Source organism: Marmota flaviventris, chromosome 8 (genome assembly GCF_047511675.1).
Source record: "Marmota flaviventris isolate mMarFla1 chromosome 8, mMarFla1.hap1, whole genome shotgun sequence".
NCBI lineage: Eukaryota > Metazoa > Chordata > Mammalia > Rodentia > Sciuridae > Marmota > Marmota flaviventris.
Window position 1 is genome coordinate 53207152 of NC_092505.1, and position 16528 is coordinate 53223679.

General features: G+C 46.1%; 1 non-coding gene across 1 annotated transcript; it reads right to left on the minus strand.

The window, feature by feature from the left end:
* Positions 1 to 2289: 2289 nt before the first annotated feature.
* On the minus strand, positions 2290 to 2350 carry LOC114093411 (small nucleolar RNA SNORD78). Its single transcript, XR_003582893.1, has one exon. It is a non-coding gene; the product is annotated as a small nucleolar RNA SNORD78 (small nucleolar RNA).
* Positions 2351 to 16528: the final 14178 nt, after the last annotated feature.

Genomic DNA, 16528 nt, shown 5'->3' on the forward strand with positions numbered 1-16528 from the left:
GTGAGGCCTGATAAGTCAATTATTCTGGTTAATTAGGAAGGACAGTCACCTGGACATCAGTGATGTAACTGAAGTAGAGGGTGAGTGACAGGAGGGCATGATGAAGAAGAGGTGGGGGGTGTCAGATGCTCTTTCAAGATGCTTAAGGGGGAAACCAAAGATAGGAACAAGGAGGGACAAGATGAATGATAGATGTTCATCGACAACTGCAGTTTAGTTGTAGTCAATGAAAATCCCTTTCTCCTCACATCAAGTCCATAGATTTAGGGAAGGTGCGCCTACTCCCCAGACAATAAAACTGCATCTTCAATGTGCCCTGGTTTCCTTGCCTTCCTATCTGCTGTAGCAGGAGACTCTGATCAATCCATCATGATTAGAAAGTTCTTCAAATAAACATTTGAAAGAAAGATTGCTAGCTTACCGCCCTGTTTGGCAAGATTTAAAATCAGGACTGCAAAAGTCTCCAAAGAGACCTAACTGTATGTGACTGTTGGTGGAAGAGAAGGGGCAATGCAGAGAGATGCTGGGACAAGAGAACTGGTGGATGAGGCCATCAGGAAGGAGGGAGGAGAGCAGTCAGGACACTAAGGAGGGGACAGCCTTTGAGTGGAGATGTAACCTCTTTCCTAAGATGGGACAGGGACCTGGAGAACTCAGAAGGGTTTCCTGTTGAGAGGGTTCCAGGACTGGAAGGAGATCAAGATTCACAGCTTATACGATGTTGTGTCATGGGAAGTAAGAAGAGAGGGGAGGAGAGGAGAAGATGGGTCTCTTTCTCTCAAATAGCAACTCCAGACAGTCAGCTCTCTTGCTCTCTGCTCTGCATTTGGCCAGAGTGAGATAAACAAGCTGCAGCTGTCTAACCATGGATGGAACCTGCGCAGCCTGACTTTTTGCACTCTGGGAAAAGACAAGGTCCGTGCATTCTGGCAACGCTAGAGCAGCAGGCACAAGGCTGAGCAAGCGTATTTTTCAGAACACAACTTGATCAAGACCCCGACTTTCTGTGCCTTTCAACTTCAGTAAGACGGCGTTAGTTTACAAACATTTCACCGGTTTTTGGTGCTGGTATCGTTTTGCTTTGTTTGGTTTTGGTGCTGGGGACCAAACTCAGGGACCAGGCACATGCTCAGCACATGCTCTGCCACTGAGCTACATCCCCAGTCCCTAAGAACATTTTAAAAAACAGAGGCTATCAGTTTATTTTAAAGGCAGCATGTGGTCCATAGATCACCTTATCAGAATCACCCTGGGCATCTGTTAAAATACATATTCCTGGCCTCACCCCAGAATGAAATTAGACTCTCAAGGTCAGCCCAAGGATGCATTTTTATAAACTTCCCCAGGGATTCTGATTCATCCTATCTTTTTAGGACTATTCTTACCAAAAAGAACTCTACCTCACCAGTGTTTCTCTTTTTAAATTTTTTTTTTTTTAATTAGAGCTTTATAGTTTTACATAATTGTTGGGTTCATCTCGACAAATTCACACATGTATGGAATTCAATTTTGGTTCATAATCCCCCTTTCCCTCCTGTCCTCCCTCCTCACCAGTGTTTCTTAACTAAGAATAATCTATTTAAGATTAGTAGATTGAGTAATCTGCAAACTGTTTTCTTAAACAGCTGAATAATCTGTTGAAGGAGTAGCTCAAGATTTATTGTTCAAACAGTAGTGAAAGAAAAATACAGTAACTGAAGTTTTGTTGTACTCAATGAAAATCCCTTCCTCCTCACAACAAGCCCCATAGATTTACAGAGATGTTGCGCCTACTCCCAAGACAAAACTGTCATTAACGTGCACTGGCTTCCTGGCCTTCTTGTCTGCTAGAGCAGGAAACTCTAATCAATCAATCTTGATTAGAAAGTTCTTTAAATAAACATTTGAAAGGAGGACTGCCAGGTCACTGCCTGGTTTGGCAACACTTAAAATCAGAACTGCAAAGCAAAGAGATGCTCAAAGGGAGGGGAGACTGGGCAACTGGGACGCCTCATACACAGCCAGCGGGACTGGAAATGGGCACAACCTTTCTGCAAAGAAATTTGGCAGAGTGTATGAATAACACAAAAAATGTGTCTAACAGTGTTAGCCTAATTCTACCAACAAAAATTTACATTAAGGAAGTGAGCTGAAATAATGAAAACCAAACAGAACATTACCCACGAAGACAGTCATCAAAGCTTTATTTATAAACAGCAATATACTGAAAACAGCCTAAATGTCCAGGAATAAGTTAATTATAATTATAAGCTTTCCCTATGGTAGAATATTTATTTAATGTTTTTTTCCTTCTTCAATGTTAAATTTGTCTACATGCTCATTTCAGTTCATCTGATCAGCATCATTACAGATATTTAATATTTGAAGGGCTGCATCCAGTGTTCCATAGGGGCATAGATAAACACACACACACACGCACGCAGTCACGCATGCGTGCATGCACAAGTGCACATGTTCATACCAGCAACAAATGGAATAAGCATAAAGCAAGGTTTACTGGGGGAAAACTTGCAAGCCAGAAACAGTAGCATGCTCATGATCCTGAGTTCACATTTTTGCACAGAGAGGTTGGCATACTATAGGATGTGCTCCTATTTGCAGGGACATGGAAATTTGGCAATGGAAGTTTCCAGATAGGGGAATGGCTTTATTAAGAATGGGGAGGGGATGGGGGGGGGAGGTGCCTTCAGAGCTCAATATAGAGAGTTTTCGTACAACATCAAAGTTCTTGCTTTTGGGTTGAGCTCACCCAGCCCCCTGAGCTGGCTCTTCCAGGCCTCCAAAATGGGGCAGGGAAAAGAACTGTCATCTAAGACATAAAAGATTGGTCTCTACTTGGGCTATGTTCACAAGAATAATAACACAAGAAATTCTCAATGATATCAAGTAAAGTTAAAATTGTATATAGTGGGTAAGTTCATATATATATAATTTTTTTATGGTATCAGGGATTGAACCCAGGGGTGCTTAACCACTGAGCTACATCCCCAGCCCTTTTGACTTTTGATTTTGAGACAGGGTCTTGCTAAGTTGCTGAGGGTCTCACTGAGGCTGGCTTTGAACTTACAATCCTCAGTCACTGGAGCCTCTGGGATTACAGACATGTGCCACTATGCCCAGCGAAACCACGTGTATTTTTAAAGTATAGGGAAAATCTTGGAAGGAAAAAACAATGTTGTTGTCTGGGGAGTGAGATTACGGAATTTTGGTCCTTTAATTATCTATATTTTCTAAAATGTATATAATACTTTGTTTAGTGTATTTCAATTGAAGTTATATAAGTTTGTCTATAAAAATGAAGCTCATCTTTTATAAACTTCTTAAATTCTTTATATTTTGTCACTATCATAAATATCATAGTTTTCAAAATATTGTTTTCTTTCATTGATGTATAGGAATGCAGCTATTTAAAAAAATCTGATCATGTGTATGGAAATTTGATTACAATTAATAAAATTAAGAGGCTTTCTTTGTTTATTGTTTTTTTTTTCTTTTCATGGTGTTGGGGCTTCAACTTAAGTTCTCATGCATGCTAGGCAAGTGCTTTACCATCTCCCTCTAAGCTACACCCCCAGCTTTAAGAGACTTTCTTATGTAAATGATTATATTATTGGCAAATATTCATAGATTTGTTTCTTTCTTTCCATGGGAAAATGAAATTCTTTATACCCTGATGTCTTTTGTTTATTTTTCCTGTCTTATTGCACTGCCTAGCACCTCCAACCTAATGTTTGTGCCATATTTTGTTTTGTTTGGTGTTGCTGAGGTTCAAACCTAGGGCTTTGCACACATTAGGCAAAGCCACACCTCCAGCCAATCAACGTTGATGCCTATAAAACACTGGATGCCTTTAAAATTAAGCAGTGAACACTGATATTCTTATTCCAGATTTTAAAGAAAATATTTCCAGTGGTTAAGTATTATGTTTACCATGGGCTTTTGATTGATATTGTTGATGAGGTCAAGGGAGTTAACTTGTATTTTTCACTTGCTAGGACTTGTAATAGGAATGAGTGTTGACTTTTATCAAGTACCTTTCCTGTATCTGCTGGATAGTCAGGTTTTCCCTCCATTCTGTTTATTTGGTGACATACATCAACAAGTCTTATATTTATCTTGCATTTCTGGTTTAAACTGACTTTGATCCAAGTATACCGTTTCAAAATCCAATATTAGATTTGGCTTGCTGATATTTTGTTTACAATGTTTCAATGTATATTATCACTGATAATCAATCCATAGTTTTCCTTTCTTATTCTGTCTTTGTTTGGTTTGTGTACTAACGTTATATTAACATTATAACATTAGACATGGAGCTAGTGTTTTTCAAAACTTTGGGAGAGTGAGTATAAAATTGAAATTGCCTATTCCTTGAATTGCCTATAAAATTATCTTGTTATATCTATTTTTGGAGGAAGATAGATTCTCTTTTTTATTTCTTTTACTTTTTTCTTTTTTTTTTTTTTTTGTGATGATAGAAATTGAACCCAGGATCTTTAGCATGTTCTGTATTACTGATCTTCGTCTCCAGACCCCTAGATTCTTTTTTTAAAGTGATGGCAATTTAAAATAGCTTATTTTGGGTGTTTTTTGTTGGTTTTTATTTTTGTTTTGTACTGGGGTTTGAACCCAGAACCTGGCACATGCTAGGCAAGTGCTCTGTCCCCCGCCCTATACTTCCTACCCCTTATAATAGTTTATATCTGGGTTTTCTGAGTTCAAATTTGATAAATTGTAAATTTAAAAAAATGTTCAATTTGTTCAAGTTTTACATTTTTTATAAATTCATCAGAGCATTATCTTTCTTAAACTTTTTTTCTGAAGCTATATCCCCTTTTTAAAATTCCTATAATCTTCTTTTCTTATCCATATTCCTCCTTCCCTATTTCCTCCTTTCCCTTTCATTTCTTTCTCTCTTAACTTTTCCAGGAGGTTGGTTATTTTATCTTAGGAAAAAAAAAATCCCAACTTTGGGCTACATTAATTTTATTTTTAATCCATGTCTTTGTTTAGTCCGCTTAGAAGTGTGTCTCTAGGAAATAGTTACTATTAATGAAAGTACACAATCAAGTGAGTCACTTCTTTCTTAATAGTCAGAGCTGATTCATAATCACTCCCATTCACTTGAAAGTCTAAATGACTCTCTTAAAAAGAGAAAGTGCTGGAATTACAGACAACTGTAGGAACTGGACTTGAACCTAAATTCTGCCCTGGGAGTTCATCTCCCTGTGAACTTCCTCCTGTGAGCAATGAGGTTAAATAAAAGCTGGGGGCAGTGGTGCACACTTGTAATTCCAGTGACTTGGAGAGCTGAGGCAGGAGGACTACAAGTTTGAGGCCAGCGTAGGCGACTTGGTGAGACCCTGTCTCAAAATAAAATAAAAAGGGCTCAGGATGCACTGGTAGAGCATCCCTGGATTCAATCCTCAGTATAAAAAAAAGTTTGAGAGGCTGGGAGTTTAGATCAGTGTTTCAGTGGTAGAGCACTTGCCTAGCACGTGTGAGGCCCCTGGTTTGATCCCTAGCACCACAAAACCAAAAAATAAACAAAATGTGACTAGTTAAATTAACATCTGGTTAGGATATGATCAGGGCTAGAGTATGTATACCAATTTCACACCTTTCTGCCAGATTGGCACAAATGTTAAAATTTTTTTTCTAAAAATGTAGGAATTTGTGCCTCAGTGGTAGAGCGCTTGCCTAGTATGCATGAGGCGCTGGGTTTGATCCTTAGCACCACATTAAAAAATAAACAAACATAATAAAGGTATTGCATCCATCTATAACTTTAAAAAAGTAGGAATTTAATTTACTCTAAAAATAATGCTGTACAGAAAATTCCAGATGTGAACAATTCATAAATTTTAAATAAATTTTATCACAATGTATCATTCTATTTTTTATTAGTTATGGTTAATCTTTTTCTGTGCCTAATTTTTAATAAAACTTTGTTATAGGTATGTATATATAAGATAGTATATGTAGGGCTCAGTTCTATTAGATGTCTCAGGCATCCACTGGGCTCTTGAAATATGTGCCCAGGGGAGACAAGTATTGGTGTGGTTCAGTGTAATATTTCGACACATGAATGCAATATGCACTGAGCAAATTCCACCTTCCTTTGTTCTCCTCCCCCCACCACACACACTTCCCAACTGCTAGAATTCTAAAACTGGCTATTGTCACCTTGGAGAAAGCAACACTGTCCAAGGAAAGAGCAGTGCCTCAGCCTCGCTGTTCATATTTCTTAAGAGAATGACACCTCTTGATTTAAAGAAAAGGATTTTTAATGAAGAAGCAAATACTGCAAATGTGTTAAAACTATGTTTGCTGTTATACCACAATAATGGTTATTTCTCAGCATCAACCTAAGGGTTGAGTCAGAAAGAACTTAGCTCTGTGATTTTTTTGTTTGTTTGTTTTTGTTTTTGCTTTTTTGTTGTTGATGGAGGTACTGGGGATTGAACCCAGGGGCACTTTACCACTGAGCTAAATCCCTTTTTATTTTGAGACAGTCTTGCAAACTTGCTGGGGCTGCCCTTGAACTTGCAATCCTCCTGCCTCAGCCTCTCAGTTGCTGGGATTACAGGTGTGCACCACCACACCCAGTTTAGCTCTGTGATTTTTTTTTAATTGTAGATGGACACAATACCTTTATTTTGTTTATTTCTTTCCATGTGGTGCTGAGGATCAAACCCAGTGCCCTACATGTGCAAGGCAAACACTCTACTGCTGATCCACAACCTCAGCCCAGCTTTGTGATTTTTTTAAACAAACCTTTCACTTTTGGGAAGCTGTTTTGTTGTTGTTGAAAAACATCAGTACAAGCTGATCAAACTAATGGAAAATAAAAAATGAAATTAGATGGTTTTCAAACGACTTCTATGGTCCTTATCTCTTTATCTATTAAGGGCTACATCTCAGGTCCTAGGTATTTTTGCCTTCCTCGGCACCTTTCTTCTGTAAAAACCCCAAACCAACAAACCAAACAAAAAAACCCACTAATGCAATTGAAGCTGGATTCATTGATTTTTATGTAAAAAAAAATTAATATGAAATTATTGTAAAATAATTTTTCTTATTGTAAAAGAAATTAATATGAAAACATTCTGTGGGCCCCTAAAAGTACTTTGGGTCCCCAAATTTAGTGGCCTCCAGGTTTCCCTTCTCCGCTGCCCTGATGGCCATCACAGAGACATGGGGCCTTGGGAAACTGCCCATAAAGATTTGTTTTGGGTTCAGCCACATCCTCCCTGTGTGATTTTGAAAATAGAACAGAATTCACTCCTCTTCCCAGTTAAAAAGAAAAAGTGAAGTGGGAAGGGGACATTCAGATTGAAAGTAGAGGGGACCAACGAATGGCAGAGACACCTGAAGGACTGTCCGTGAGGAAAACAAAAGGAAATCAAGACAATTATGTATCTGAAGATAAGGCAGAGACCCTCCCCACCCCCTGCTCCCTAGGTCCTCACATTGTCCCCAGATGGAGGGAGTGGCGCTTTGGCTTGAGTCCTCCTAAATTCTCCTGTATTATTGTACACTCTCTCGATCACTTTATACCAGATAAATGAAGCTGTGTAACCAGGTGCTCTAGCAGAGGAGTTTAAGCAGGGAGGGTGTTCACAGTCATGCGTCTCCTCATGGTGAGGACACATTCTGAGAAATGCATTGCTAGGTCATCACATCATTGTGATGTGTTTACCACAGAGTACTCTCGAACAAAGAGGGCTACAGCATCACTAGGAGTCACAACCTCATGGGACCACAGTTCGAGGTGGTCTACTGAAATGTCCTTATATGGCTCACAACTGTGCACATTTGTTAGGGTCTGTAAACAAGTCAAGATGGCACCTGGCATTTTGCCAGAGGGAGTGGTTTGTGAAGTAACACCAGCGAGCCATTAAGTGTGGAGATTCCTTAATGACTGACTGCTGTATCTAGTTTATGTTAATTGAGTTAAGCTGTGTGTAATTAGCTGGGTATATGTACCTCTGCAGTCCAGCAGAGAGGCGGCTCCCGCTGTATCAACCTTCACAAGTTGCTTGTCACTCACCCCACCCCCTGTTACTTTGCCCAGCCAGACTGTGGCGCACATTCACAGCATTTTTTCTGCCTCTTCTTTCTAAAGAAGGTCCTGTTGGGCTGGCAAGGTCCTTGGGATTTTCAGGTGGGTAATTGAGAAAGAAGAGAGGAAAAGAGGATCATGGAGCTCTTGCTGGGGTGAGAGATTTGAGGGGATGGATTGTGTTTAACCCCAGGGCTAAAATGCCCCAGTGTACTGTTTATTGAGACCAAAGGAAGAACTTGGACTCCACAGAGAGGTTTTGGATATTGTGTCACTCCCTCACTTCTTGGCATCAGGAGGGGACACCATGGAGGGCTGTCCATGCCTACAAGCAGGGGATTATACAGGATGAGGTACATTCCCACTGGGCAGGTGGGTTTCTTCTGACGTTTTATGAGTACATTCCTTTACTTTAGAACCAAGATCGTTCTATTTAGATCCTCTCCCAGGAACTGAAAATAAGGAGGGTGGCCAGCTCCCCTCTCCATTTCCCTCCTTACCACATTCTTTAGAGACCTTCTTATCTCGCTGCAAGGGTTCCTAGGCACTGGGTAGTATTTACGCCAACAGATTAGAAGATGAGTAGAACAGGAAAACTGATAGGAGTCAGTACTAGATTAAGGAGAAGAAGAAGGGGCCATAAAAGAGAAGAAGACTACCACTCATCACCGTGGCAGTGTATAGGACATAGGGAAACTTTAATTATTTTAACTGCATGATCTGTGTGTGTACTTTAACTAAAGAATATTTGACTGAAGCACAGGGACCTGAGTTTTCAAACTTCACATGGGGAAGATAAGAGGTGTACTTGATCAATTATGCCTATGGGATAACCATTGCATTAGCATATTTGCCTACTACAAAGGGAAAAGGTGGCTGCATGTCCTTTGTTGTCTTTGCTTTAAAGGTAGGGATGGGCGCCTGTGGTAGAATCCCTAGCACTCCTTAAAGACTAGAGCCTTGGGGTAAAATTTCCAGAGGAAATTAAAATGGAATGAAAAAAATTGGGTCAAAAATTTTGATTTTAGTGAGCTAAACACTCACTCCAGCCTGAAAAAGTCCTTGTAACTTATATGACACATCAATGACTCCCTTCCTTAAACTCTTTCAACAGTAGGATCCACTTCATATCATACAAGTAGTAAAACCCCGTCCACAACGACAACAGAGGTGTCCACCACAACAACATCCACAGACTCTACAGCAAAAAGCTTAGGGGCCACATCACAGCTTGGAACTACAAGTCTTCCAACAGCCACCTCAGAGGTTTCCACGACAAAACCAGAAACATCAACTGTTCCAACACCCAGCTCCCCCACCAAGGAAACATCTGTATCTCCTCCAACCAGCCTCTCCCCAGAGGGGACCACATCAACCTTATCAACCTCCCTGAGTGGAAACACTCTGCCAGTGACCCTTTCTGCAGAGACATCCCCTCAGGGGGAAGCCACCAGCTTGTCCTCTTCCAGTGTCAGGAACACACCCACAGTGACAAGAGAGGTGCCCACCACAACAGCATCCACAGATTCTACTGCAGAAAACACAGGGACCACATCACAGCCTGGAACTGCAAGTCTTCCAACAGCCACCTCAGGGGTTTCCGGGACAACAGGACCAGAACCATCAACTGTTCCAACACCCAGCTCCTCCACCCAGGAAACAACTTCATCTCCTCCACCCAGCCCCTCCCCAGAGGGGACCACATCAAAACTTTCAACCTCCCTGAATGGAAACACTCTGCCAGTGACCCTTTCTGCAGGGACATCCCTTCCTGGTGAGTCCACCAGCTTGTCCTCTTCCAGTGTCAGCAACACACCCACAATGACAAGAGAGGTGCCCACCATGACAGCATCCACAGACTCCACTGCAGAAAACACAGGAGCCACATCACAGACTGGAACTGCAAGTCATGTAACAGCCACCTCAGGGGTTGCTGGGACAACAGGACCAGAACCATCAACTGTTTCTACACCCAGCTCCTCCACCCAGGAAACATCTGCATCTCCTCCTCCCAGCCCCTCCCCAGAGGGGACCACATCAACCCTATCAACCTCCCTGAATGGAAACACTCTGCCAGTGACCCTTTCTGCAGACACATCCCTTCCTGGTGAGTCCACCAGCTTGTCCTCTTCCAGTGTCAGCAACACACCCACAGTGACAACAGAGGTGCCCACCATGACAGCATCCACAGACTCCACTGCAGAAAACACAGGAGCCACATCACAGACTGGAACTGCAAGTCGTGTAACAGCCACTTCAGGGGTTTCTGGGACAACAGGACCAGAACCATCAACTGTTTCTACACCCAGCTCCTCCACCCAGGAAACATCTGCATCTCCTCCTCCCAGGCCCTCCCCAGAGGGGACCACATCAACCCTATCAACCTCCCTGAAAGGAAACACTCTGCCATTGACCCTTTCTGCAGAGACATCCCCTCCTGGTGAGTTCACCAGCTTGTCCACTTCCAGTGTCAGCAACACAACCACAGTGACAACGGAGGTGTCCACCACAACAGCATCCATAGACTCCACTGCAGAAAACACAGGGACCACATCACAGCCGGGAACTGCAAGTCTTCCAACAGCCACCTCAGGGGTTTCCGGGACAACAGGACCAGAACCATCAACTGTTCCAACACCCAGCTCCTCCACCCAGGAAACAACTTCATCTCCTCCACCCAGCCCCTCCCCAGAGGGGACCACATCAAAACTTTCAACCTCCCTGAAAGGAAACACTCTGCCAGTGACCCTTTCTGAAGAGACATCCCATCCTGGTGAGTCCACCAGCTTGTCCTCTTCCAGTGTCAGCAACACACCCACAGTGACAACAGAGGTGTCCACCACAACAGCATCCATAGACTCCACTGCAGAAAACACAGGGACCACATCACAGCCTGGAACTGCAAGTCTTCCAACAGCCACCTCAGGGGTTTCCGGGACAACAGGACCAGAACCATCAACTGTTCCAACACCCAGCTTCTCCACCCAGGAAACATCTGCATCTCCTCCTCCCAGCCCCTCCCCAGAGGGGACCACATCAACCCTATCAATCTCCCTGAATGGAAACACTCTGCCAGTGACCCTTTCTGCAGACACATCCCTTCCTGGTGAGTCCACCAGCTTGTCCTCTTCCAGTGTCAGCAACACACCCACAGTGACAACAGAGGTGCCCACCATGACAGCATCCACAGACTCCACTGCAGAAAACACAGGAGCCACATCACAGACTGGAACTGCAAGTCGTGTAACAGCCACTTCAGGGGTTTCTGGGACAACAGGACCAGAACCATCCACTGTTTCTACACCCAGCTCCTCCACCCAGGAAACATCTGCATCTCCTCCTCCCAGTCCCTCCCCAGAGGGGACCACATCAACGCTTTCAACCTCCCTGAATGGAAACACTCTGCCAGTGACCCTTTCTGCAGAGACATCCCCTCCTGGTGAGCTCACCAGCTTGTCCACTTCCAGTGTCAGCAACACACCCACAGTGACAACAGAGGTGCCCACCACAACAGCATCCATAGACTCCACTGCAGAAAACACAGGGACCACATCACAGCCTGGAACTGCAAGTCTTCCTACAGCCACCTCAGGGGTTTCCAGGACAACAGGACCAGAACCATCAACTGTTCCAACACCCAGCTCCTCCACCCAGGAAACATCTGCATCTCCTCCTCCCAGCCCCTCCCCAGAGGGGACCACATCAACCCTATCAACCTCCCTGAATGGAAACACTCTGCCAGTGACACTTTCTGCAGCCACATCCCTTCCTGGTGAGTCCACCAGCTTGTCCTCTTCCAGTGTCAGCAACACACCCACAGTGACAACAGAGGTGCCCACCATGACAGCATCCACAGACTCCACTGCAGAAAACACAGGAGCCACATCACAGACTGGAACTGCAAGTCGTGTAACAGCCACTTCAGGGGTTTCTGGGACAACAGGACCAGAACCATCAACTGTTTCTACACCCAGCTCCTCCACCCAGGAAACATCTGCATCTCCTCCTCCCAGGCCCTCCCCAGAGGGGACCACATCAACCCTATCAACCTCCCTGAATGGAAACACTCTGCCATTGACCCTTTCTGCAGAGACATCCCTTCCTGGTGAGTCCACCAGCTTGTCCTCTTCCAGTGTCAGCAACACACCCACAGTGACAACAGAGGTGTCCACCACAACAGCATCCATAGACTCCACTGCAGAAAACACAGGGACCACATCACAGCCTGGAACTGCAAGTCTTCCAACAGCCACCTCAGGGGTTTCCGGGACAACAGGACCAGAACCATCAACTGTTCCAACACCCAGCTCCTCCACCCAGGAAACAACTTCATCTCCTCCACCCAGCCCCTCCCCAGAGGGGACCACATCAAAACTTTCAACCTCCCTGAAAGGAAACACTCTGCCAGTGACCCTTTCTGAAGAGACATCCCATCCTGGTGAGTCCACCAGCTTGTCCTCTTCCAGTGTCAGCAACACACCCACAGTGACAACAGAGGTGTCCACCACAACAGCATCCATAGACTCCACTGCAGAAAACACAGGGACCACATCACAGCCTGGAACTGCAAGTCTTCCAACAGCCACCTCAGGGGTTTCCGGGACAACAGGACCAGAACCATCAACTGTTCCAACACCCAGCTTCTCCACCCAGGAAACATCTGCATCTCCTCCTCCCAGCCCCTCCCCAGAGGGGACCACATCAACCCTATCAATCTCCCTGAATGGAAACACTCTGCCAGTGACCCTTTCTGCAGACACATCCCTTCCTGGTGAGTCCACCAGCTTGTCCTCTTCCAGTGTCAGCAACACACCCACAGTGACAACAGAGGTGCCCACCATGACAGCATCCATAGACTCCACTGCAGAAAACACAGGGACCACATCACAGCCTGGAACTGCAAGTCTTCCTACAGCCACCTCAGGGGTTTCCAGGACAACAGGACCAGAACCATCAACTGTTCCAACACCCAGCTCCTCCACCCAGGAAACATCTGCATCTCCTCCTCCCAGCCCCTCCCCAGAGGGGACCACATCAACCCTATCAACCTCCCTGAATGGAAACACTCTGCCAGTGACACTTTCTGCAGCCACATCCCTTCCTGGTGAGTCCACCAGCTTGTCCTCTTCCAGTGTCAGCAACACACCCACAGTGACAACAGAGGTGCCCACCATGACAGCATCCACAGACTCCACTGCAGAAAACACAGGAGCCACATCACAGACTGGAACTGCAAGTCGTGTAACAGCCACTTCAGGGGTTTCTGGGACAACAGGACCAGAACCATCAACTGTTTCTACACCCAGCTCCTCCACCCAGGAAACATCTGCATCTCCTCCTCCCAGGCCCTCCCCAGAGGGGACCACATCAACCCTATCAACCTCCCTGAATGGAAACACTCTGCCATTGACCCTTTCTGCAGAGACATCCCCTCCTGGTGAGCTCACCAGCTTGTCCACTTCCAGTGTCAGCAACACACCCACAGTGACAACAGAGGTGTCCACCACAACAGCATCCATAGACTCCACTGCAGAAAACACAGGGACCACATCACAGCCTGGAACTGCAAGTCTTCCAACAGCCACCTCAGGGGTTTCCGGGACAACAGGACCAGAACCATCAACTGTTCCAACACCCAGCTCCTCTACCCAGGAAACAACTTCATCTCCTCCACCCAGCCCCTCCCAAGAGGGGACCACATCAAAACTTTCAACCTCCCTGAATGGAAACACTCTGCCAGTGACCCTTTCTGCAGAGACATCCCCTCCTGGTGAGTTCACCAGCTTGTCCACTTCCAGTGTCAGCAACACACCCACAGTGACAACAGAGGTGTCCACCACAACAGCATCCATAGACTCCACTGCAGAAAACACAGGGACCACATCACAGCCTGGAACTGCAAGTCTTCCAACAGCCACCTCAGGGGTTTCCGGGACAACAGGACCAGAACCATCAACTGTTCCAACACCCAGCTTCTCCACCCAGGAAACATCTGCATCTCCTCCTCCCAGCCCCTCCCCAGAGGGGACCACATCAACCCTATCAACCTCCCTGAATGGAAACACTCTGCCAGTGACCCTTTCTGCAGACACATCCCTTCCTGGTGAGTCCACCAGCTTGTCCTCTTCCAGTGTCAGCAACACACCCACAGTGACAACAGAGGTGCCCACCATGACAGCATCCACAGACTCCACTGCAGAAAACACAGGAGCCACATCACAGACTGGAACTGCAAGTCGTGTAACAGCCACTTCAGGGGTTTCTGGGACAACAGGACCAGAACCATCAACTGTTTCTACACCCAGCTCCTCCACCCAGGAAACATCTGCATCTCCTCCTCCCAGGCCCTCCCCAGAGGGGACCACATCAACCCTATCAACCTCCCTGAATGGAAACACTCTGCCATTGACCCTTTCTGCAGAGACATCCCCTCCTGGTGAGCTCACCAGCTTGTCCACTTCCAGTGTCAGCAGCACACCCACAGTGACAACAGAGGTGTCCACCACAACAGCATCCATAGACTCCACTGCAGAAAACACAGGGACCACATCACAGCCTGGAACTGCAAGTCTTCCAACAGCCACCTCAGGGGTTTCCGGGACAACAGGACCAGAACCATCAACTGTTCCAACACCCAGCTCCTCTACCCAGGAAACAACTTCATCTCCTCCACCCAGCCCCTCCCAAGAGGGGACCACATCAAAACTTTCAACCTCCCTGAATGGAAACACTCTGCCAGTGACCCTTTCTGCAGAGACATCCCCTCCTGGTGAGTTCACCAGCTTGTCCACTTCCAGTGTCAGCAACACACCCACAGTGACAAGAGAGGTGTCCACCACAACAGCATCCATAGACTCCACTGCAGAAAACACAGGGACCACATCACAGCCTGGAACTGCAAGTCTTCCAACAGCCACCTCAGGGGTTTCCGGGACAACAGGACCAGAACCATCAACTGTTCCAACACCCAGCTTCTCCACCCAGGAAACATCTGCATCTCCTCCTCCCAGCCCCTCCCCAGAGGGGACCACATCAACCCTATCAACCTCCCTGAATGGAAACACTCTGCCAGTGACCCTTTCTGCAGACACATCCCTTCCTGGTGAGTCCACCAGCTTGTCCTCTTCCAGTGTCAGCAACACACCCACAGTGACAACAGAGGTGCCCACCATGACAGCATCCACAGACTCCACTGCAGAAAACACAGGAGCCACATCACATACTGGAACTGCAAGTCATGTAACAGCCACTTCAGGGGTTTCTGGGACAACAGGACCAGAACCATCAACTGTTTCTACACCCAGCTCCTCCACCCAGGAAACATCTGCATCTCCTCCTCCCAGCCCCTCCCCAGAGGGGACCACATCAAAACTTTCAACCTCCCTGAGAGGAAACACTCTGCCAGTGACCCTTTCTGCAGAAACATCCCCTCCTGGTGAGCTCACCAGCTTGTCCACTTCCAGTGTCAGCAACACACCCACAGTGACAACAGAGGTGCCCACCACAACAGCATCCATAGACTCCACTGCAGAAAACACAGGGACCACATCACAGCCTGGAACTGCAAGTCTTCCAACAGCCACCTCAGGGGTTTCCGGGACAACAGGACCAGAACCATCAACTGTTCCAACACCCAGCTCCTCCACCCAGGAAACAACTTCATCTCCTCCACCCAGCCCCTCCCCAGAGGGGACCACATCAAAACTTTCAACCTCCCTGAAGGGAAACACTCTGCCAGTGACTCTTTCTGCAGAGACATCCCCTCCTGGTGAGCTCACCAGCTTGTCCACTTCCAGTGTCAGCAACACACCCACAGTGACAACAAAGGTGTCCACCACAACAGCATCCATAGACTCCACTGCAGTAAACACAGGGACCACATCACAGCCTGGAACTGCAAGTCTTCCAACAGCCACCTCAGGGGTTTCCGGGACAACAGGACCAGAACCATCAATTGTTCCAACACCCAGCTCCTCCACCCAGGAAACATCTGCATCTCCTCCTCCCAGCCCCTCCCCAGAGGGGACCACATCAAAACTTTCAACCTCCCTGAAAGGAAACACTCTGCCAGTGACTCTTTCTGCAGAGACATCCCCTCCTGATGAATCCACCAGCTTGTCCTCTTCCAGTGTCAGCAACATACCCACAGTGACAACAGAGGTGTCCACCACGATAGAATCCACAGACTCCACTGCAGAAAACACAGGGACCACATCACAGCCTGGAACTGCAAGTCATGTAACAGCCACCTCAGGGTTTTCCAGGACAACAGGACCAGAACCATCAACTGTTCCAACACCCAGCTCCTCCACCCAGGAAACAACTTCATCTCCTCCACCTAGCCCCTCCCCAGAGGGGACCACATCAACCCTATCAACCTCCCTGAATGGAAACACTCTGCCAGTGACACTTTCTGCAGAGACTTCCCTTCCTGGTGAGTCCACCAGCTTGTCCTATGCCAGT